The sequence below is a fragment of the Globicephala melas genome, chromosome 18 (genome assembly GCF_963455315.2).
Source record: "Globicephala melas chromosome 18, mGloMel1.2, whole genome shotgun sequence".
Lineage (NCBI taxonomy): Eukaryota > Metazoa > Chordata > Mammalia > Artiodactyla > Delphinidae > Globicephala > Globicephala melas.
The window spans coordinates 16239078-16263098 of record NC_083331.1 but is presented as its reverse complement, the minus strand read 5'-3'; the positions used below and the strand labels follow the sequence as shown (position 1 = coordinate 16263098).

General features: G+C 37.9%; 1 protein-coding gene and 1 long non-coding RNA gene across 3 annotated transcripts in view; one reads left to right on the top strand and one right to left on the bottom strand.

The window, feature by feature from the left end:
• LOC132593858 (uncharacterized) overlaps positions 1-24021 on the bottom strand; it is a 116047-nt gene that overhangs the window by 22775 nt on the left and 69251 nt on the right. The gene's annotated exons all lie outside the window — the stretch shown is intronic.
• The window catches only part of FAM124A (family with sequence similarity 124 member A), a 108558-nt gene that overhangs the window by 59284 nt on the left and 25253 nt on the right, over positions 1-24021 (top strand). The window lies entirely within an intron of this gene.

The following is a 24021-nucleotide window of genomic DNA, read 5'->3' as shown; positions in this document are numbered from 1 at the left end:
GACGAGACTGTCCTTTCCTCATTGTATATTCTTGGTTCTTTCGTCATAAATTAATCAACAGTAAATGTGTGGGGTTATTTCCGGGCTCTCTATTCTGCTCTGTCAATCTAGTCTCCGTTTTTATGCCAGTACCATACTGTTTTGATTACTATAGCTTTGTAATATGTTTAAAATCAGGAGGTGTGATACCTCCAACTTTGTTCTTTCTCAAGATTGCATTGGCTATTCAGGGTCTTTCTGTGATTCCATACATATTTTAGGAATGTTCTGTTTCTATGAAAAATGCTATTGGAATTTTGATAGGGATTGCATTGGGAGGTTTTTGGCTACTGATTCAATCTTGTTACTGGTAATCTGTTGAGATTTTCTATTTCTTCATAATTCAGTCTTGATAGGTTGTATGTTTCTAGGAATTCATCCATTTCATCTAGGTTGTCCAGTTTGTTGGTATATAATTGTTCATAATAGTGTCTTATGGTCCTTTGTATTTTTGTGATATCACTTGTGACACCTGTTCTTTCATTTCTGTCTTTATTTATTTGAGTCGTCTTTTTTCTTGGTATAGCTAAAGGTTGTCAATTTTGTTTATCTTTTTAAAAACCAGATCTTAGTTTCATTGATCTTTTCTTTATTGTCTTTTTAGTCTCTATTTCATTTATTTCTGCTATGATCTTTGTTATTATCTTCTTTCTGCTAACTTTGGGCTTTATTTGTTCTTGTTTCTCTACTTCCTAGAAATGTAAAGTGAAGCTGTTTGAAATCTTTGTTTCTTGATTAGGCGTTTATCACTATGAACTTTCCTCTTAGAGTTGCTTTTGCTGTATTCCGTAAGTTTTGGTATGTTCTATTTTTATTTGTCCGAAGGTAATTATTATTTTTCTCTTGATTTCTTCTTTGACTCATTGGTTGTTCAGTAGCATGATGTTTAATCTCCACATATTTGTGGATTTTCCTGTTTTCTTCTTGTAATTGATTTCAAGTTTCATACCATTGTGGTTGGAAAAGATGGCGGATATGATTTCAGTCTCCTTAAATTTATTAAGACTTGTTTTGTGCCCTAACATATGATCTACCCTAGAGTATGTTCCATGTGCACTTGACAGTATATGTATATGATTTTGAATATTCCAGAATGAAAGTCATTTTAGTCTAAAATCAATGCATTACTTAACTATTTGTTGTCAGAAATTGCAAATAGATTTTTCTCTCTTGGACCTGAAAAGATAAGGATACATTCCTAAAAATGAGAAGCAAAGAAAATACCTAAAACTGCTAGACTGAAATCATACCTCAGTCATTAGGCTATTGGCTACCTGTTCATTTCCTACAAATTTTCAGGAAGTAAGCTTTTGCAGTCTTAATTGCCACCTAGCTTTCAGATAAATAAGATTTTTTAAAATATTCTTCTTTGATACAGAAGACTTTCTAACAACGTAAATGAGAAATATAATTTATTTAAGAGAAAGCCTAATGTTGGACCATCTAAGCAGTGATCTCAAGTGTAAGGATTAGGATGCCCTTCTGTTAATGTTCAGCCTGGTCATCTCCATACTGTGGCCCAGTAAGGTATTCCCTTCCCAGTGGTCCTTTGTTGAGAGCCCCCTCCCCCATTCACACAGGTACAGCCAAAGCCCCATGTTAGACTAACCTAATCCTGCCTTCCAGCTGTAGTTGATGTATGTCAACTATCTGTGCACTGTCATTTTCGCATTGGGGAACTGGTATTGATTGAGAAAATAAGCTAGTCTCTATCCAGATGGCTGAAGCTCTAACATATAAAGCCCGGGAGTGGTCAGCAGCTGTGTTTCCTACCGTGTAGAGAAAGCCACGCTACCATGAAAGAAAAGAATAGTACTGAACTACAAGAAAAGGCCTGAGAAGAGAAAGAATTGGCCTTATTGTATATGAATCCTTAGCTCTGCTTATTCCCATGGCTTGCTGCCCTTCTGCAGTTATGAAGGTCTCCTCAGTATTCTTACGTAATTCTTTCTTTCTAATAGTTTGAGTTTCAGTCCTTGACAACCAAGGGAGTAATACATTCAATCTTAGAGGACAAAATTCAGTTTTGATTGCCATCTTTTGAAAGGGCCATAGAAAGGATCAATGGGAATAGCTGACGAAATAGTAAACAGGATCAAGGAGGAAGCTTCAAGGGCTTGGGTATTGTGAAATAAAGAAACAGTTTTACAGCGTTTTCCTAATGCTATAGAAAGACGGTCTTTAACCTCCTTTCACCAGAGAACGTGGGGTTAGGTCAGAACTAATACTTTGTCTGTTAGACAAAACTCCAGACTCCTGGGACTTCCCTGGTGGTGCAGTGGTTAAGAATCCGCCTGCCAATGCAGGGGACATGGGTTTGAGCCCTGGTCCGTGAAGATCCCACGTGCCATGGAGCAACTAAGCCCGTGCGCCACAACTACTGAGCCTGTGCCCTAGAGCCCGCGAGCCACAACTACTGAAGCCCACGCGCTTACAGCCCGTGCTCCCGCAACAAGAGAAGCCACTGCAATGAGAAGCCCGCACACCACAACGAAGAGTAGCCCCTGCTCGCCGCAATTAGAGAAAGCCTGCACGCAGCAACGAAGACCCAACTCAGCCCAAAATATAGATAGATAGATAGATAGATAGATAGATAGATAGATAGATAGATAGATAGAAAAAACACTCCAGACTCCTGCTGTGCCATTGGTGTGACCACCCTTGGCTGTGTGTCTTCGTTCAGGAGAGAATCCAGTTGTTCAGCCCAGTATTTTTGCTTGTTTCCCTTTGGTCAGGTGTCCACTCTTGGCTCAGTCACTTAGGTAGCAGGAGCAGGATCATGTGACCTGAACACATGCAGCTGGGACCTCCGAGGAGGTAGACACTGGAGGCCTGTGGGTCCACGAGTGGCCACAAGAGGGTGCCATGTTGGAGCGTCCTGGAAGTCAGTACGTGAAACTGTTTTCCCAAGATCCCCTTAAGTCTAATGATGTTGATAGTTGAGTTATGAGCCAGTCTAACACCTTTCTTTCCTGAACCTACCTCTCTGTTCAGTTGCCCAGCTGCTCTGGGGTCACTACTTTAACACCTGATCACATGGGTCATTTTTTTTTAAATTAAGTTTTACTGGCATATCGTTGCTTTACAGTGATGTGTTAGTTTCTACTGTACAGCAAAATGAATCAGCAACACATATATCCCCTCTTTTTTGGATTTCCTTCCCATTTAGGTCACCACTGTGCATTAAATAGAGCTCCCTGTGCTATACAGTATGATCTCGTTAGTTATCTATTTTATACATAGTATCAATAGTATGTATGTGTCAATCCCAATCTCCCAATTCTTCCCACCGCCTCCCGCCAAGTGTGGGACATTTCAAATGGCTGGGCTTTCCAGGCTCAACTGGCTCATCCTTCCATGAACCCAAGAACACCTGGTTATCAGCAGACTGCAGAGACAGCAAAGCCCTGAGAGTTGTAGAGTCCAATGGAGTAACATGTAAATATCTTAAGCGAAGCAAAGACTTGCAGAGCTAATGAAGCAATGATGGAAGTTGCCACAATCTGAGGGGAGGATGCAGAAATCTGTTCATAGAGAGAAATTAGATAGCGATTTGACTTAAATCCAGCAAGATGGACCATGCAGATAACCTCTTTAACTCCTGGAATCCCTGTTTAGCAACCATAAAAGAGGGCCCTATTTGTCCCTCCTAAGCAATGCCAAATTGTTTGGGATAACAGAGTTATCTCCTTAGTGGATGTGATGTCTTAATCCCAGAATAAAATAGGATTAAGTATAGAAATAATAAAGTAAACAAAACCTGTGTTAAAAAGTTTGTGTTAGGTTCAGAAATAATTTGTTCATGTCTGGTATTTAAGAGTTTGTTGTGTTTTCGAGAATTTGGTCTATGAGAACAAGAGATCAGTATTGTGATTCCAATTTAAAATGTAGCTTAGAATTGATTTATATTTGCTGTTTTAAGTAGAGGGATATGAGAGTCAAGTTAGTAAATTTGTAACATTGAAACATTTAAGAGGATTTAATAGTCGACATTTCTGTGTTTAATTGATTAGATTTACTAGAGTTATTTAGGGACTGAAAAGGTTTTATTAATCAGACCACTGAACTACTTAAAAAGAAAATCAATACATTAAATGTATAAATGCAGTTTAAGATGTTAAAGGAAGTTAATTAAGCTGCAAGAGCCCTTTTAAAAATAAGTGTTAATTATTAACATTTGCTAGAGCTATTAGTTAAGTAATAAGATTTGGGAATTGAACTCAAATTAGTAAGTTTAAGGAAAATTTGGGCTTGAAATGGGTAGCTGTATTTAATTGGATATTAATTTTTCAGAAGTAGTTTTTAGAGAGTTTGCTGTGCACAAAAGGAGATCAGAAAACCTAAATTGATAGTCAAGAATTTTCACTGAGTGACCAATGGGATGTTAGTTTAATCCCAGCCAGAACTAGTCCAAGCACAGCCAGGCTGTTCCCCAAGACAGTAGAAGGTCCAAGGACCCAACTACTGAACTGGGTGAGCGTGGGGCCAGGGAGACAGTTCTGTGGGCCACTCTTACTCATGGTGTTCTGGGAGAGGTCCTGTTTACTCCAGGCACTCCCAGATCGCATAGAAATGGGGATCTGGCCCGTCCTCTCAACGGTCCTCTGAAACTTCAGCGTGGGCCCAGCCCAGAGCAGTGACCCCAGACCCATATTCGTCCTCCAGTCCTGATATCCCAGCGGGTTAGAGTGGCTGGTGCTCCTTTAGGCAAATGGGCCAGTGACTGCATGTCAGGTTGTTGCCGTATCTGAATATGCAAGCCTGAAACAAGCGATCCTTTATGACATCTGAAGATACTTGCATCCTATCTTGTCTTGAGTAAAAATGCTTATTTAATTGGCATATTCGTTGCACATCTATCAGGTTGTCCCATCTTTAGATCCTTCTGTTTCTGCATCTGTGTTTTGAACAGTAAGCACTTCAAAGACTGGATTTTTTTTTAATTTAATATTTTTACTTGCTTTTCACCACCCAAGAAGGCCCACACATAATTCTGGTCGGGAAAGCTCCTAAGGACATAATGAGTACTACTGCTTTGCAAATAACAGCCACAGTGAGTTCCTGACATATTCCTGGCATGCTTCTCATTAACTCAAGAAATGGGAGGCACTGTCCTAAATTCTGTTTGCTGAGTAGAGGCATTGTTATTACAGGACTAATCTCAACAATCAACATTTTTCCCCAGTGAGGCGGATTCATGGAAAAGATTAGATCCATCTTTGCGCTTTAGAATCTACAGTGACAGTGATGTCCGTGTATTCTGGGGAAGGCTATGTGGAGCTTTTGTTCAGCCTGGGTCTTTTTTCTGTGGGGCAGTTAGTTGATCTCTTCTGATGTAGGCAGCCTTGTGTTCCTGGCCTAAGCATTACAAATATATTCAGTAGTTCTCTGTTTTAAGTGAGTTAACAGATAATACTGCAAGAGGAAGCTTAGGTAAGCCACAGCTTACCAATGTGCCAGTGGAAACTTATTCTTCGGAATTTCCATTATCCATATTTTCCAGACAAAGGTTGAGAGGACAAGTTCAGTATACTTTAGCCAAAAAAATTGTATAAAACGAGGGGAAAAAGTGAATGCTAACCTAATTAACATAGTGGGGGGTTAGACAGAGAGAAAAGAATATTCCTGTGTGCTAACTCTGCTTCTCCCACCAGCTTTCTTAGTGAAAGTTACATAAGGCACAGTTTTCTGGGTCTAGGTTTTCAGAATCACAGATTTTTGGAGCTGGAAGGTGGCAAGAGTTTATTTCACAGAAAGTAAGAAAGAGGGTTTTTAAATTTTGAAGAGTATACAGTTATGAAAATATATACTCTCAAGTCATTCAGAATATCGCTTTCAGTAGCCATAAAGATAGTTACATGCCCTGGGCACAAGAGAAAATCAGGAAGTTGGACTAAAACAGCAGTCCCAGTTCTGGCCGGACGTTAAAATCACCTGGGAAGTGTTTCAGCTGATGCCTGGGACCCACCCCAGAGATTTTGTTTCATTTGCTCTAGAGTGGGATATTTTTAAAAGCTTGCCAGGTGATTCTTATGTGCAGCCGGAGTTGTAAACTACTGGCCTGCCTAATACAATTAATTCCACTCTCACTTCTCTTGGCATGGTTTCATGACAGCCTCGGTCTCGAGGACGCTTTGCCAGTATCTGTTCTGTCACATGTGTGGGTTCACGGCCCTAATGACAGTGTCAGGGGCGGAAGTTGAGAGTGGCCAGGAGGGGAACAGTAGTCTGGCAGTAATGTAACCTTGCCCAAGTCAACTGGAAGGTTTTGAAGATGTTCACTAGACATGACTCCTTGGTGTTGCCTCATTTTAAGTGTGGCTCCTTATCTGACATGGGCAGCTAGCTCAGACTTGCAATAGCATTGCCTTTGAGTTTTGATAATTCATTTTTATTTATTTATGCCAGACAGTAGCGATGGGTGCCCAATTATCCCTGAATTAGTCATCGGAGTCCAGGCAGGAAAACAGAGGTGTTAAGAACCCTACACTTGAAATTTTGAGAAGCTCCAACTGTGAGACCAGCTGTCTCCCTCTACAAGGCATGCCGGGTGACCCAGTTCAGCAGAAGCAGAACTTCTTCCAGCCCCATCTCCATATAAGAGGGCTGGGGGCATTGTCAGGTCAATAAGTTACTTTGGGAGGATACAGCCCCTGTGCTTCCTCTAAGATTGAGGGTCCCCAAACCACACTCCCTTCCTGCCTTCATGAACTAGGGGACTAGTGACTGTCTCTTGTCACTGACCGGCCGATAGCTTCCATACCGGACAGCGTGGATATAAAACATTTACGTCATTGCAGGAAGTTTTATTGAACAGCACTGCTCTAAGAAATAAGACTCGGGGGTAAAAGTAGAACCTTCTTTTTTTTCCACTACAAGCTCTGTAGAACCACAGTTGACCCTTGAACAAGGCAGTGGTCAATCCACATATAACTTAGAGTCAGCCCTTGGTATCCATGGTTCCTTTGTATTCACGCCATATGGTACTGTAGTATTTAGCATGGGAAAATATCCACATGTAAGTGGACTCATGCAGTCAAACCCGTGTTTTTCAAGGGTCAACTGTACTTTGTTTTTAAAACTGTCTACATATCAGTTTATAAAAATAAAAATTTTAAAAATGATGATGAGGGATTCCCACAGAAGTTTTGACTGCTGAGTTTATTTAAAGGCGTTATGTTTCCATAGTACAAAAGCAGTGGTTCTCAGCTGGGGGCATTTTTGTGCCCCTCTCATGCCTGAGAACATTTGGCAATGTCTAGAGACATTTTTGGTTGTCTCAGTATGGCAGGGGGGAGAGGGGTGCTACAGGCATCTGTTGGGCAGCATATAACGAATGTAGAGGGCAGCCTCCCACAGCAAGGAACTCTCCGGCCCAAAACGTCAATTGTGCTGAATTGAGAAACCTTGAGCTAAACTAAGTCTCTAAGATTCCTACCAGGTTCCCAAATATATATGTGTGTGTGTGCATGTTGACTTAAATGAATAATCCTCTGACCTACAATATAGTAATTAGTTAAAGGTCAGTCCCACAGGCTAGCATTATACCTTCAGTGCACTAGAAAACTAAAAGGAAGAATTGAAACAATTATCTGGATAATTCAAAACCAAAAATACACTTTCTCTTGATTAATGCTCAAATAAAGTAAAAATGGGATTTTTAAGAATTTCAGGTGCAGTGTGTTGCTTTGATAACATTTATATATTACAATATAATTACTTCAGTAGTGTTAGCTAAAAGCTTTATCATGTCTATTATTTTTTGTGTATGGAGAATGATAAGATCTACACTCTTCGCAACTGTGAAGTTTATAATACAGTATTGTTGACTATAATCACTTTGTTGTGCATTAGAGCTCCAGAACTTACTCATCTACTAGTTACAGGTTTGTACCCTTAAATAACAACCCTCCGATTCCCCCTCCCCCAGCCCCTAGTAACCACCATTCTACTCTCTGTTTTTACAGGTTTGGTGTTTTTAGATTCCACAAATAAGTGATGTTTGTCTTTTATCTGACTTACCTCACTCAGCATAATGCCCTCAAGGTCCATCCCTGTTGTCACAATGGCAAGATTTCCTTTTTTCTCAGGGCTGAATAATATTCCATGGGCATATATATCATATTTTCTTTATCTGTTGATGGACACTTAGGTTGTTTCCACGTCTTGGCTATTATACATAATGCTACCATGAACATGAGGGTGCAGATATTTCTGTGACATAGTGATTTCATTTCTTTTGGACATACTCCCAGAAGTGGAATTGCTAGATCATATGATAGTTCTATTTTCAATATCCTGAGGAAACTTCATGTTGTTTTTCATAGTGACTGCATCCGTTTATATTCCCACCAACAGTGCACAAGTGTTCCCTATTCTCTGCATCCTTATCAGCATTCATTATCTCATCTGTTTGACATAGCCTTTGTAACAAACAAGAGGTGATATCTCATTGTGGTTTTGATTTGCATTTCCCAATGATAGTGATGTTAAACACCTTTTCCTGTACCTCTTGGCCATTCGTATATTTTCTTTGAAAAAATGCTTATTCAGGTCCTTTGCCCATTTTGTTTGGGTTGTTTTTTGTTTGTTTTTGCTATTAGGTTGTGTGAGTTCTTTATATATTTTTTGATATTAACCCCGTATCAGATATGTGATTTGCAGATATCTTCTCCCATTCCATAGGTTGTCTCTTCATTTTGTTGATCATTTCTTTTGCTGTGTAGAAGCTTTTTATTTGATCTAGTGTCACTTGTTTATTTTTTATATTGTTGTTTGTGCTTTAGATGTCATATTCAAAAAATTACTACCAAGACCCATGTCAAGGAGCTTTTTTACTATGTTTCTTCTAGGAGTTTTATAGTTTCAGGTTTAAGTCTTTAATCCACTTCAAGCTAATATTTGTGAGTGGTGTAAAATAGGGGCCTAGTTTCATTCTTTTCCAAGTGAATATCCAATTTTCCCAGCACCATTTATTGAAGAGACTGTCTTTTCTCCATTGAGTATTCGTGGCTTCTTTGTCAAATACTACTTGACCATATATGCATGGACTTATTTCTGGGATCTCCATTTTGTTCCATTGGTCTATGTATGTCTACTTTTATGCCATACCATAAAAGCACACAGTTTTGATTACTTTACCTTTGAAATATAGCTCACATCAGGTATTGTGATGCCTCCAGCTTTGTTCTTCTTTCTCACGATTACTTTTGCTATTTGGGGGTCTTTTATGATTCCAAACCCATTTTAGGGTAATTTTTTCCATTTCTGTAAAAAATGTCATTGGAATTTTGATTGTGATTGCACTAAGTCTGTGGATCACTTTGGGTAGTATGGACATGTTTACAATATTAATTCTCCCAATCTAGCAACACAGGATATTTTTCCATTTATTTGTGTTTTCTTCAGTGTCTTATAGTGTTCAGTGTACAGATCTCTCACCTCCTTGGCTAAATTTATTCCTAAGTATTTTGTTGTTTACAGTGCCATTGTAAATGGAATTGCTTTCTTTTTTTTTTTTTTTGGAAAGAAACACTTGTATTTCTCAGATAAACAGTTTTCATGGATAATATTTTTGCACAGTTCATTATTACTACTGACACATGTATTAATCAGCTTGCCACATGTTGGCACAGCTGTGGTGGATTTGTCCAAGTATCTACAGATTTTTCTTTCTCTGCTCAGAGATATTTTTCTCTTTTGTTTTTTCACACTGTATTTTATTTTTACAAGAGATAAATAAACTGACACCAAGCATTGTAAATGGATGACCACAACAAAAGCAACGATTGCAATTACCAAACACAAAACACACTCATACTATGTCATAATATTGACATTCAGTCCAGTAATCCTCCACTGTAACAGGTCCTTTACTTTGCAGTGAAAATTGATTTGTATATTTTTTGCCTCTGAGTCCTTTTGGTTTTTTTTTTAATTCAAACAAAGTCACAAAAATTATAATCATTCTCATCAGTTCACTCAGTCCCATGTAATAAATTTTTTTTCATCTTGATCTTTTGTTAGCACTTTTATGAATTCATCAGTTTTCCATTAGAGTTCTGAAAATGCTTATTCATTCAGTTCAGCAGTATAGTCAGTTACCAGAAACCTGTACTTGTCAGAGTCTTTTCCATGAATTCCTTGAAGATGAAACCCTTTTATAGGAACATTTTTGCGAAAGCGTCAGAGTACACCCAGACTGTAGGTAAATGACAAAAGACTTAAAAATGACTATGGTTAAAGATTTGATGAAAGTTCATAATAATGCAATTGGCAAGGAAATTTAGTTATTTCTGAGATATACATTTTAAAGTAATAACTAGAATTATGACTTATAACATTATACCAGAACATATAAGATTTTTAGAAATTTCATGTAATGTCTGAAACATTTATATTAACCTTTCCATACAAATAACCCAAAGAAAGTTTAGTATTAGTTATTTTTGTTTGTTTTTTTATACTGCAGGTTTTTATTAGTCATCAATTTTACACACATCAGTGTATACATGTAAATCCTAATCGCCCAATTCAGCACACCACCATCCCCACCCCACCCCGGTTTTCCCCCTTGGTGTCCATACGTTTGTTCTCTACATCTGTGTCTCAACTTCTGCCCTACAAACCGGTTCATCTCTAGGTTCCACATACGTGCGTTAACATTACTATATTTGTTTTTCTCTTTCTTACTTCACTCTGTATGACAGTCTCTAGATCCATCCACGTCTCAACAAATGACTCAATTTCGTTCCTTTTTATGGCTGAGTAATATTACATTGTATATATGTACCACAACTTCTTTATCCATTCATCTGTCAATGGGCATTTAGGTTGCTTCCATGACCTGGCTATTTTAAATAGTGCTGCAATGAATATTGGGATGTATGTGTCTTTTTGAATTATGGTTTTCTCTGGGTATATGCCCAGTAGTGGGATTGCTGGATCATATGGTAATTCTATTTTTAGTTTTTTAAGGAACCTCCATACTGTTCTCCATAGTGGCTCTATCAATTTATATTCCCACCAACAGTGCAAGAGGGTTCCCTTTTCTCCCTCTCCAGCATTTGTTGTTTGTAGATTTTCTGATGATGCCCATTCTAACTGGTGTGAGGTGATACCACATTGTAGTTTTGATTTGCATTTCTCTAACAATTAGTGATGTTGAGCAGCTTTTCATGTGCTTCTTGGCCATATGTATGTCGTCTTTGGAGAAATGTCTATTTAGGTCTTCTGCCCATTTTTGGATTGGGTTGTTTATTTCTTTAATATTGGATTTTTTCAAAAACCCTGGATTTTTGTTTCTTTAATACTGAGCTGCATGAGCTGTTTATATGTTTTGGAGATTAATCCTTTCTCCATTGATTCATTTGCGAATATTTTCTCCTGTTCTGAGGGTTGTCTTTTCGTCTTGTTTATGGTTTCCTTTGCTGTGCAAAAGCTTTGAAGTTTCATTAGGTCCCATTTGTTTATTTTTTATTTATTTATTTATTTATTTTGCGGTACGCGGGCCTCTCACTGTTATGCCCTCTCCTGTTGCGGAACACAGGCTCCGGACGCGCAGGCTCAGCAGCCATGGCTCATGGGCCCAGCCACTCCGCGGCATGTGGGATCTTCCTGGACCGGGGCACGAACCTGTGTCCCCCGCATCGGCAGGCAGACTCTCAACCACTGCACCACCAGGGAAGCCCCCATTTGTTTGTTTTTATTTCCATTACTCTAGGAGGTGGATCAAAAAAGATCTTGCTGTGATTTATGTCAAAGAGTGTTCTTCCTGTGTTTTCCGCTAAGTTTTATAGTGTCTGGTCTTACATTTAAGTCTCTAATCCACTTTGAGTTTATTTTTATGTATGGTGTTAGGGAGTGTTCTAATTTCATTCTTTTACATGTAGCTGTCCAGTTTTCCCAGCACCACTTATTGAAGAGACTGTCTTTTCTCCATTGTATATCCTTGCCTCCATAGGTGCGTGGGTTTATCTCTGGGCTTTCTACCTTGGTCCATTGATCTATGTTTCTGTTTTTGTGCCAGTACTGTATTGTCTTGATTACTGTAGCTTTGTAGTATAGTCTGAAGTCAGGGAGTCTGATTCTTCCAGCTCCGTTTTTTTCCCTCAAGACCGCTTTGGCTATTTGGGGTCTTTTGTGTCTCCATACAGATTTTACGATGATTTGTTCTAGTTCCGTAAAAAATGCCATTGGATAGGGACTGCATTGAATCTGTAGATTGCTTTGGGCAGTATAGTCATTTTCACAATATTGATTCTCCCAATCCAAGAACATGGTATATCTCTCCACCTGTTGGTATCATTAATTTCTTTCATTAGTGTCTTATAGTGTCCTGCATACACGTCTTTTGTTTCCCTAGGTAGGTTTATTCCTAGATATTTTATTCTTATTGTTGCAATGGTAAATGGGAGTGTTTCCATAATTTCTCTTTCAAATTTTTCATCATTAGTGTATAGGAATGCAAGAGTTTTCTGTGCATTAATTTTGTATCCTGCAACTTTACCAAATTCATTGATTAGCTCTAGTAGTTTTCTGGTAGCATCTTTAGGATTCTCTATGTATAGTATCATGTCATCTGCAAACAGTGACAGTTTTACTTCTTCTTTTCCAATTTGTATTCCTTTTATTTCTTTTTCTTCTCTGATTGCCATGGCTAGGACTTCCAAAACTATGTTGAATAATAGCGGTGAGAGTGTACATCCTTGTCTCATTCCTGATCTTGGAGGAAATGCTTTACAGTTTTTCACCGTTGAGAATGATGTTTGCTGTGGGTTTGTCGTATATGGCCTTTATTATGTTTAGATAAGTTCCCTCTATGACCACTTTCTGGAGAGTTTTTATCCTAAATGGGTGTTGAATTTTGTCAAAAGCTTTTTCTGCATCTATTGAGATGATCACATGGTTTTTATTCTTCAATTTGTTAATATGGTGCATCACATTGATTGATTTGCATATACTGAAGAATCCTTGCATCCCTGGGATAAATCCCACTTGATCATGGTGTATGATCCTTTTAATGTGTTGTTGGATTCTGTTTGCTAGTATTTTGTTGAGGATTTTTGCATCTATATTCATTAGTGATATTGGTCTGTAATATTTTGTGTGTGGTATCTTTGTCTGGTTTTGGTATCAGGGTGATGGTGGTCTCATAGAATGAGTTTGGGAGTGTTCCTTCCTTTGCAATTTTTTGGAAGAGTTTGAGAAGGATGGGTGTTAGCTCTTCTCTAAATGTTTGATAGAGTTCACCTGTGAAGCCATCTGGTCCTGGACTTTTGTTTGTTGGAAGATTTTTAATCACAGTTTCAATTTCATTACTTGTGATTGGTCTGTTCATATTTTCTGTTTCTTCCTGGTTCAGTCTTGGAAGGTTATACCTTTCTAAGAATTTGTCCATTTCTTCCAGGTTGTCCATTTCATTGGTATAGAGTTGTTTGTAATAGTCTCTTAGGATGCTTTGTATTTCTGCAGTGTCTGTTGTAACTTCTCCTTTTTCATTTCTAAGTTTATTGATTTGAGTCTTCCCCTCTTTTTCTTGATGAGTCTGGCTAACAGTTTATCAATTTTGTTTATCTTCTCAAAGTTTTATTGATATTAGTTTTATTGATATTTGCTATTGTTTTCTTTGTTTCTATTTCATTTATTTCTGCTCTGATCTTATGATTTCTTTCCTTCTGCTAACTTTGAGTTTTGTTTGTTCTTCTTTCTCTAGTTCCTTTAGGTATAAGGTTAGATTGTTTACTTGAGTTGTTTCTTGAGGTAGGCTTGTATAGCTATAAACTTCCCTCTTAGAACTGCTTTTGCCTCATCCCATAGGTTTTGGATCATCGTGTTTTCATTGTTATTTGTCTCTAGGTATTTTTTGATTTCCTCTTTGATTTCTTCAGTGATCTCTTGGTTATTTAGTAACGTATTGTTTAGCCTCCATGTGTTTGTGTTTTTTACGTTTTTCCCCCTGTAATTCATTTCTAATCTCAGTGTTGTGGTCACAAAGGATGCTTGATATGATTTCAATTTTCTTAAATTTACTGAAGCTTAAAAAAAAAAAAAATTTACTGAAGCTTGATTTGTGACCCAAGATGTGATCTATCCTGGAGAATGTTCCGTGCACACTTGAGAAGAAAGTGTCATCTGCTGTTTTTGGATGGAATGTCCTATAAATATCAATTAAATCTATCTGGTCTGTTGTGTCATTTAAAGCTTCTGTTTCCATATTTATTTTCTGTTTGGATGATCTGTCCATTGGTGTAAGTGAAGTGTTAAAGTCCCCCACTATTATTGTGTTACTGTCAATTTCCTCTTTTATAGCTGTTAGCAGTTGCCTTATGTATTGAGGTGCTCCTATGTTGGGTGCATATATATTTATAATTGTTATATCTTCCTCTTGGATTGATCCCTTGATCATTCTGTAGTGTCCTTGTCTCTTGTAACATTCTTTATTTTAAAGTCCATTTTATCTGATATGAGTATAGCTACTCCAGCTTTCTTTTGATTTCCATTTGCATGGAATATCTTTTTCCATCCCCTCACTTTCAGTCTGTATGTGTCCCTAAGTCTGAAGTGGGTCTCTTGTAGACAGCGTATATATGGGTCTTGTTTTTGTATCCATTCAGCAAGCCTCTGTCTTTTGGTTGGAGCATTTAATCCATTCATGTTTAAGGTGATTATCGATATGTATGTTCCTATGACCATTTTCTTAATTGTTTTGGGTTTGTTTTTGTAGGTGCTTTTCTTCTCTTGTGTTTCCCACTTAGAGAAGTTCCTTTAGCATTTGTTGTAGAGCTAGTTTGGTGGTGCTGAATTCTCTTAGCTTTTGCTTGTCTGTAAAGCTTTTGATTTCTCCATCGAATCTGAATGAGATCCTTGCCGGGTAGAGTAATCTTGGTTGTAGGTTCTTCCCTTTCATCACTTTAAGTATATCATGCCATTCCCTTCTGGCTTGTAGAGTTTCTGCTGAGAAATCCGCCGTTAACCTTATGGGAGTTCCCTTGTATGTTATTTTTCGTTTTTCCCTTGCTGCTTTCAGTCATTTTTCTTTGTCTTTAATTTTTGTCAATTTGATTACTATGTGTCTCAATGTGTTTCTCCTTGGGTTTATCCTGTATGGGACCTGCTGCACTTCCTGGACTTGGGTGGCTTTTTCCTTTCCCATGTTAGGGAAGTTTTCGACTATAATCTCTTCAAATATTTTCTCTGGTCCTTCTCTCTCTCTTCTCCTTCTGAGACCCCTACAATGCGAATGTTGTTGTGTTTAATGTTGTCCCAGAGGTCTCTTAGGCTGTCTTCATTTCTTTTCATTCTCTTTTCTTTATTCTGTTGCACAGCAGTGAATTCCACCATTGTGTCTTCCAGGTCACTTATCCATTCTTCTGCCTCAGTTATTCTGCTATTGATTCCTTCTAGTGTAGTTTTCATTTCAGTTATTGTATTGTTCATCTGTTTGATTGTTCTTTAATTCTTCTAGGTCTTTGTTAAACATTTCTTGCATCTTCTCCATCTTTGCCTCCATTCTTTTTCTGAGGTCCTGGATCATCTTCACTATCACTATTTTGAATTCTTTTTCTGGAAGGTTGCCTATCTCCACTTCATTTAGTTGTTTTTCTGGGTTTTATCTTTTTCCTTCATCTGGTACATAGTCCTCTGCCTTTTCATCTTGTCTGTCTTTCTGTGAATGTGGTTTTTGTTCCACAGGCTGCAGGATTGTAGTTCTTCTTGCTTCTGCTCTCTGCCCTCTGGTGGATGAGGCTATCTAAGAGGCTTGTGCAAGTTTCCTGATGGGAGGGACTGGTGGTGGGTAGAGCTGACTGTTGCTCTGGTGGGCAGAGCTCAGTAAAACTTTAATCTACTTGACTGTTGATGGGTGGGGCTGGGTTCCCTCCCTGTTGGTTGTTTGGCCTGAGGCAACCCAACACTGGAGTCTACCTGGGTTCTTTGCTGGGGCTAATGACAGACTCTGGGAGGGCTCATGCCGAGGAGTACTTCCCAGAACTTCTGCTGTCAGTGTCCTTGTCCCCACAGTGAGCCACAGCCCCCCCATACACACACCTCTGCAGGAGACCCTCCAACACTAGCAGGTAGGTCTGGTTCAGTGTCCCCTGGGGTCACTGCTCCTTCCCCTGGGTCCCAATGTGCACACTACTTTGTGTGTGCCCTCCAAGAGTGGAGTCTCTGTTTCCCCCAGTCCTGTCAAAGTCCTGCAATCAATTCCCACTAGGCTTCATAGTCTGATTCTCTAGGAATTCCTCCTCCCATTGCTGTACTCCCAGGTTGCGAAGCCTGACGTGTGGCTCAGAACCTTCACTCCAGTGGGTGGACTTCTGTGTTATAAGTGTTCTCCAGTTTGTGAGTCACCCACCCAGCAGTTATGGAATTTGATTTTATTGTGATTGCGCCCCTCCTACCATCTCATTGTGGCTTCTCCTTTGTCTTTGGATGTGGGGTATCTTTTTTTGGTGAGTTCCAGTGTCTTTCTATCGATGATTGTCCAGCAGCTAGTTGTGATTCTGGTGTTCTTGCAAGAGGGAGTGAGAGCACATCCTTCTACTCTGCCATCTTGATTCCTCTCCACTGCAATTGCTTTCTTAACTTCTCTTTCAGAAAATTCATTGTTAGTGTATAGAAATGCACATGATACTGATTTTGTATCCTGCAACATTACTGTATTCATTTATTCTAATAGTTTTTTAGTGGAGTCATTAGGGTTTTCTTTTTATTGAGGTCTAATTGGCATATCACATTATATTTGTTTCAGGTGTTCAACCTAATGATTCAATATTTGTATATATTGCAAAATGATCATAATGAGTCTAGTTAATATTCATCACCAAACATAGTTGGAAATTTTTTTTTTCTGATGAGAACTTTTAAGATCTACTCCCTTAGCAACTTTCATATATGCAGTACAGTATTATTAACTGTAGTCACCATGCTGTACATTACATCCCTAGGACTTATTTATTTTATAACTAGAATTCTATAAGTCTGGGCCCACTTTACCCATTTCACTAACCCCCCCCCAACTAGCCTCTGGCAATTAATACCCTATTCTCTGTATCAATGCACTCATTTTGTTTTCGTTTTTGGTATTTGTTTTTTATATTCCACATATAACTGAGATCATATGGTATTTGTCTTTCTCTGTCTGACTTGTTCCACTTAGCATAATGCCCTCGAGGTCTATCCATGTTGTCAAAAATGGCAAGATTTCCTTCTTTGTATGACTGAGTAATATTCCACTGTGTGTATATGTGTGTGTGTGTGTGTGTGTGTGTGTACACACCACATCTTCTTTTTCTATTCATCTATTGATGGATACTTAGGTTGCTTCTGTGTCTTGGCTATTGTAAATAATGCCACAATGAACATGAAGGTGAAGATATCTTTTCAAGTTAGAGTCTTTAATTTTTTGAGGAAGCTTCATACTATTTTCCATAGTGACTGTACCAATTTACATTCCCAACAGTGCACAAAGGTTCCCTTTTTTCCATATCTTCCCCAACACTTATTTCTTGTCTGTTTGACAGTAGCCATTTTAACAGGTGTGAGATGCTATATCATTGTGGTTTTAATTTGCATTTCCAATGTTGAGCACCATTTTGTGTACCTGTTGGCCATCAGTATGTCTTCTTTAGAAAAATGTCTGTTTAGACCCTCTGACTGCTATTTAATTGGATTTTTTTTTTTTTTGCCATTGAGTGTGTGAGTTCCTTATATATTTTGGATAATTAATTTTTTTTTTAGTTTGGTTTGTTTAATAACTTACAAAATGGGTCGTCAGGGGAGCAGCCATAAAGTTTACACCATATGGGTCTGTTGGGAAAATAGTAGGACCAACTCCTTACTCTGCCCAGGAGAAGGGAGTGTGAGGTCACCAAGGACCCTAAGGGAGGTGGGCAAGAGCCTGGGGACGAGCAGGTCTGGAGAAGCCTGGCTCGTGCTCAGAAGACCACACTGGGAGGAGCAAAGTCTGGATCAGAGGTGGGTGGCACCACTGGTGATCAAAATTGTGTGGTTTGCAGAATATTAGTCTTCTTTCTCATTTGTAGATCAAAAAATTTAGTAGGGAGATTAGGACACATCATATTGTCAAATCATTGCTTTCTACTTCTGAAACTCCAAACACGTTTTCTGCTGCCCATTTCCTTCCCTAACCCATCATCTGACCTGAATTTTCTATTATTCTAAGTACACCACAGTAGGCTGCAAAGTTCCTGCTATCTTCATTTTCACCACCTACTCCTTCTCGTGCATCAGTCACAACTCCGTTGTTCTTGCCAACTTCTATGTCTTCCTCCTCTCAAAGTCACACTCATCCTCTTATTTTACTATTTCAAATCCTGTATGTTCCGTGAGTCCAAATATTCCCAGCCCAAGAGCCTCTTTCCATCTCCTTCACACCCTTCACACTTTGTGACGCCTACTGTGTATGATCACATCTGCCTATAAATCAGTGGTCCTCAACCTTGACTGCAACTAGAGTCACACTGATAGTTAAAAAAAAAAAAAAAAAGACAGGGGCCTAAACACAGAGAATCTGATTTAATAGGTCTAGAAGGGGCAACATGGATCAGTACATTTTGTTTTGGTTTTTGCTTTATTGGAGTATAATTGCTTTACAATGGTGTGTTAGTTTCTGCTATATAACATAGTGAATCAGCTATACATACACATATATCCCCATATCTGCTCCCTTTGGTGTCTCAGTCCCACCCTCCCTATCCCACCCCTCTAGGTGGACACAAAGCGCCAAGCTGATCTCCCTGTGGCATGCGGCTGCTTCCCACTAGCTATCTATTTTACAGTTGGTAGTATATATATGTCCATGCCACTCTCTCACTTCATCCCAGCTTACCCTACCCCCTCCCTGTGTCCTCAAGTCCATTCTCTAGGTCTACGGCCATACCACTCTGAATGCACCCGATCTTGTCTGGATAATTAATCTTTATCAGATATATGATTTGCAAATATTTTCTCCCATTTGGTAGACTGCATTTTCATTTTGTTGATCGTTTCCTTTGCTGTGCAGAAGATTTTAGTTTGACGTATTCTCACTTCTTTATTTTTGCTTTTGTTGTCTTTGCTTTTGGTGTCAAATCCAAATCATTGTCATCAAGATCAATCTCAAGGAGCTTACTATGTTTTTTCCTAGGAGTTTTATGGTTTCAAGTTTTACATTCAGGTCTTTAATCCATTTTGAGTTCATTTTTGTGTATGGGATAAGTTAGTGGTTCAATTTCATTCTTTTGCAAGTGGCTGTCCAGGTTTCCCATTATCTTTTACTGAAGAGACTGTCCTTTCCCCCATTGTATACACTTGGCTCCCTTGTCATAAATTAATTCACCATATAGGCATGGGTTTATTCCTGGACTCTCTATTCCATTCCATTGATTGATGTGTCTGTTTTTATGCCAATAGCATACTATTTTGTTTACTATAAGTTTGTAATATAGTTTGAAATCAGGAGGCATAATGCTTCTTCTTATTTCTCAAGATTATCTGCTTTGGCTATTCAAGGTCTTTTGTGGTTCCATACAAATTTTGGGATTGTTCTATTTCTGGGATAAATGTCATTGGAATTTTTATAGGGATTGCATTGAATCTGTAGATTGCTTTGGTTAGTATGGACATTTTCATAATATTCTTCCAATCCAGGACATAGAATATCTTTCCATTTATTTGTGTATTCTTAATTTTTTCATCAGTGTCTTATAGTTTTCAGTGTACAGGTCTTTCAGCTCCTTGGTTAAATTTATTCCTAGATATTTTATGCTTTATGATGCAATTGTAAATTTGATTTTTTTAACATCTTTATTGGAGTATAATTGCTTTACAGTGTTGTGTTAGTTTCTGCTGTATAACAAAGTAAATCAGCTATACATATACATATATCCCCATATCCCCTCCCTCTTGAGTCTCCCTCCCACCTTCCCTATCCCACCCCTCTAAGTGGTCACAAAGCACCGAACTGATATCCCTGTGCTATGCAGCTGCTTCCCACTAGATATGTTTTACATTTAGTAGTGTATATAAGTCCATGCCATTCCCTCACTTCATCCCAGCTTACCCTTCCCCCTCCCTGTGTCCTCAAGTCCATTCTCTATGTCTGCGTCTTTATTCCTACCCTGCCCCTAGTTTCTTGAGAACCATTTTTTTTTTTAGATTCTATATATATGTGTTAGCATACAGTATTTGTTTTTCTCTTTCTATGACAGACTCTGGTCCATCCACCTCACTACAAATAACTCAATTTCATTTCTTTTTATGGCTGAGTAATATTCCATTGTATATATGTGCCACATCTTCTTTATCCATTCATCTCTTGATGGACATTTGGGTTGCTTCCATGTCCTGGCTATTGTAAATAGTGCTGCAGTGAACATTGTGGTACATGACTCTTTTTGAATGAATCATTAGAGAAATGCAAATCAAAACTACAATGAGATATCATCTCACACCAGTCAGAATGGCCATCATCAAGAAATCTACAAACAATAAATGCTACAGTGGGTGTGGAGAAAAGGGAACCCTCTTGCACTGTTGGTGGGAATGTAAGTTGATACAGCCACTATGGAGAACAGTATGGAGGTTCCTTAAAAAACTACCAATAGAACTACCATATGACCCAGCAATCCCACTACTGGGCATACACCCTGAGAAAACCATAATTCAAAAAGAGTCATGTTAAACCATTCTTGCATCCCTGGAATAAATCCCACTTGATCATGCTGTTTGCCACTTTTAATGTCCTGAATTTGATTTGCTAATATTTTGTTGAGGAATTATCCATCTGTGTTCATCAGGGCTATTGGCCTGCAATTTTCTTTTATTCTGGTGCTCTTGCCTGGTTTTGGTGTCAGGGTTATGCTGGCCTCATAAAATGAGTTTGGAAGTGTTCCCTCCCCTTCTATTTTTCTGGAAGAGTTTAAGAAGGATTGGCATTATTTATTCTTTAAATATTTGGTAGAATTCACCAGTGAAGCCATCTGATTGATCCTAGACTTTTGTTTGTTGGGAAGTTTTTGATTACTAATTCAATCTCCTTACTAGTAATCAGTCTGTTCAAATTTTTTCTCTTTGTTCTGATTCAGTCTTGGTAGATTGTAGGTTTCAAAGGAATTTATCCATTTCTTCTAGGTTGTCCAATTTGTATATAGTTTTTCTTAGTAGTCTCTGTGTTTCTGTGATATCCATTTTAGCATCTATTCTTCATTTCTGACTTTGAGTCTACTCTCTTTTTTTTTTTGATGAGTCTACCTAAAGGTTGTCAATTTTATTTATCTTTTAAAAAAACAGCTCTTAGTTTCATTGATCTCTTCTATTATCTTTTCAGTCTCTATTTCCTTTGTTACTGCTCTGATCTTTGTTATTCCCTTCGTTCTGTTAAATTTGGGCTCAGTGTCTTCTTCCCTTTCTAGTTCTTTGAGGTGTAAAAAAGGTTGTTTATTTGAGATGTTTGTCACTATAAACTTCCCTCTTAACTGCCTTTGCAGCATCCCATGGGTTTTGATATGCTGTGCTTTCATTTGTTTCAGGATATTTTTTATTTTGCTTTCGATTTCTTCTAAGACCCATTGGTTTTTTATGAGTATGTTATTTAATCCCCACATATTTGCGAATTTTTCAGCTTTCCTCGTGGTATTGATTTCTAGTTTCATACCATTGTGGTTGGAAAAGATACCTGGTATGATTTCAGCTTTCTTAAATTTGGTAAGACGTGGTTTGTGACCTGTCATGTGATGTATTCTGGAGAATGTTTTGTGTGCACTTGAGATGAATGTGTATTCTGCTGCTGTTGGATGGAATATTCTGTATGTGTCTGTAGGTGCATTTGTTCAAAAGCATCACTCACATCCATTATTTCCTTCTTGACTTTCTGCCTGGGTGATCTGTCCATTGTTTAAAGTGGTGCATTGAGGTCCTCTACTATTATTGCATTGCTGTCTATTTTTCCCTTTAGGTCTGTTAATAATTGTTTAATATTTTTAGATGCTCTAATATTGGGTGCGTATATGTTTACAATTAATATATCTGATGAATTGCCCCTTTATCATTGTATAATGACTTTGTCTTGTGTTACAGTTTTTGGTTTAACATCTATTTTGTCTGATATAAATATAACCACCCCTGCTTTCTTTTGGTTTCTATTTGCTTGAAATATCTTTTTCCATCCCTTCACATTCTGTTTGTGAATATCCATAATGCTTAAGTGAGTCTCTTGTAGGCAGCATATAGTTAGGTCTTATTTTTAATCCATTCAGCCCATCTGTGTCTTTTAATTGGAGAATTTAGCCCATTTACATTAATTATTGATAGCTAAGGACTTACTGTTGCCAGTATGTTAATTGCTTTCTGATAGTTTTGTCATTCCTTAGTTCCTTTGTTCCTCTTGCTGTCTTTTTGAGTTGATGATTTTTTGTAGTAGTTTGCTTTTCTCTTTATCATTGTATATCTGTTATCTAGTTTTGGTCTGTGGTTATTACCATGAGGCTTTCATAATATGTTATAACCATCTATGATAGCTTCAATTACATAAGAAAGTTCTACCCAATTACCTGCCCCCCTCAGATTTATGTTGATGTCCCAATTTATATATTTTTATATAATTATATTTATATATTATACATTTATGTATTATATTTATAAATACTATATTAACATAATATTACAGCTATAGTTATTTTCAACACTGTTGTCTTTAACCTATATGCTAGATTTCAAAGTGATTTACACACCACCATTGAAGTATTAGAGTTCTTTGAATTTGACTATATATATTCACCTTTACCAGTAAATTTTATATTTCAATATGTTTTCATGCTACTAATTTGTTTCAGTTTGAAGAACTTCCTTTAACATTTCTTGTAGGGCAGGTCTAGTGGTGATTAATTTCCTTCATGCTTTTGTTGGGTAAGATATCCTTGGATGAGTTTTGTTGTTGTTGTTTATGTGCTTTGAATGTATCATCCCACTGTCTCCTGGCCTGTAAGGTTTCTGCTGAGAAATGTAAAGCCTTATCAGAATTCCCTGTATGTGATTTTCTTTCTGACTTTGATTTTTGAGAGATTGATTATAATGTGTCTCAGTGAGGATCTCTTTGGGTGGGATCTCTAAGCTTCCCATACCTGGATGGCTGTATCTCTCCCCAGATTTGGGAAGTTTTCAGCCAATATTTCTTTGAATAAGATTTCTGTCCCTTTATCCCTTCTCCTCTGGGACTCGCAAAGTGAGGATATTGTTTCTGATCATGCCCCACATAGCTCATGTATGCTTTCTTCACTCTTTTTCATTCTAATTTCAAAAATGGGACTCTTGCTTAAGCTGCTGTTAATCATTTCAGTCAGCTACTTTTAGGATTTGCTCATGGAACTGTGGCAAGGAATATTTCTCTTTTGAAATTCCTTAAATCAGTGATACTTAAATTCTGATGATCCTTTGTTGATATAAAAATCAGTCTACCTCGTGTTTTACAGCCAATGGCAGGGTAATTCATAAATCATACTGAAAAATAAATATTCAGGGAACATGCAGAAGTTATACAAAGAGAAAGCTTTGCATTTGGGCAAGATATGTTTGTTCTTTTTCTGAGTCGTCTTTTCAGTTTTACAGATCCTGTCATTTGATCTGTCAGCCTCAGCTCCTAATCCTGAGATCTATGACCTTGATTTTCTCTCCTGTTCCTTCTTAAATGGATAGCTTTTTAATATATATCAGATCAGTAGTCTGTGTCCTAGCAGTTCTAGGTGTTCACAGTCCCTCTATTTATAGTATCTTCTGTGATTTTTCCCAAGAGCTGATACTGATGTTTAACAAAGCTGGCCCCTGAGGCAGCCCCTCAAATACTTCTTGACTTAAAACGTTTTCATTGTTAGATATTGCTACTGCTCTCCAGTAATACTAAAGTCCTCATTTTTTTCCATCAAATTCACATAATAACTGTTGGTATTTATGATTTATAATATATATGTATATTTATACATATAT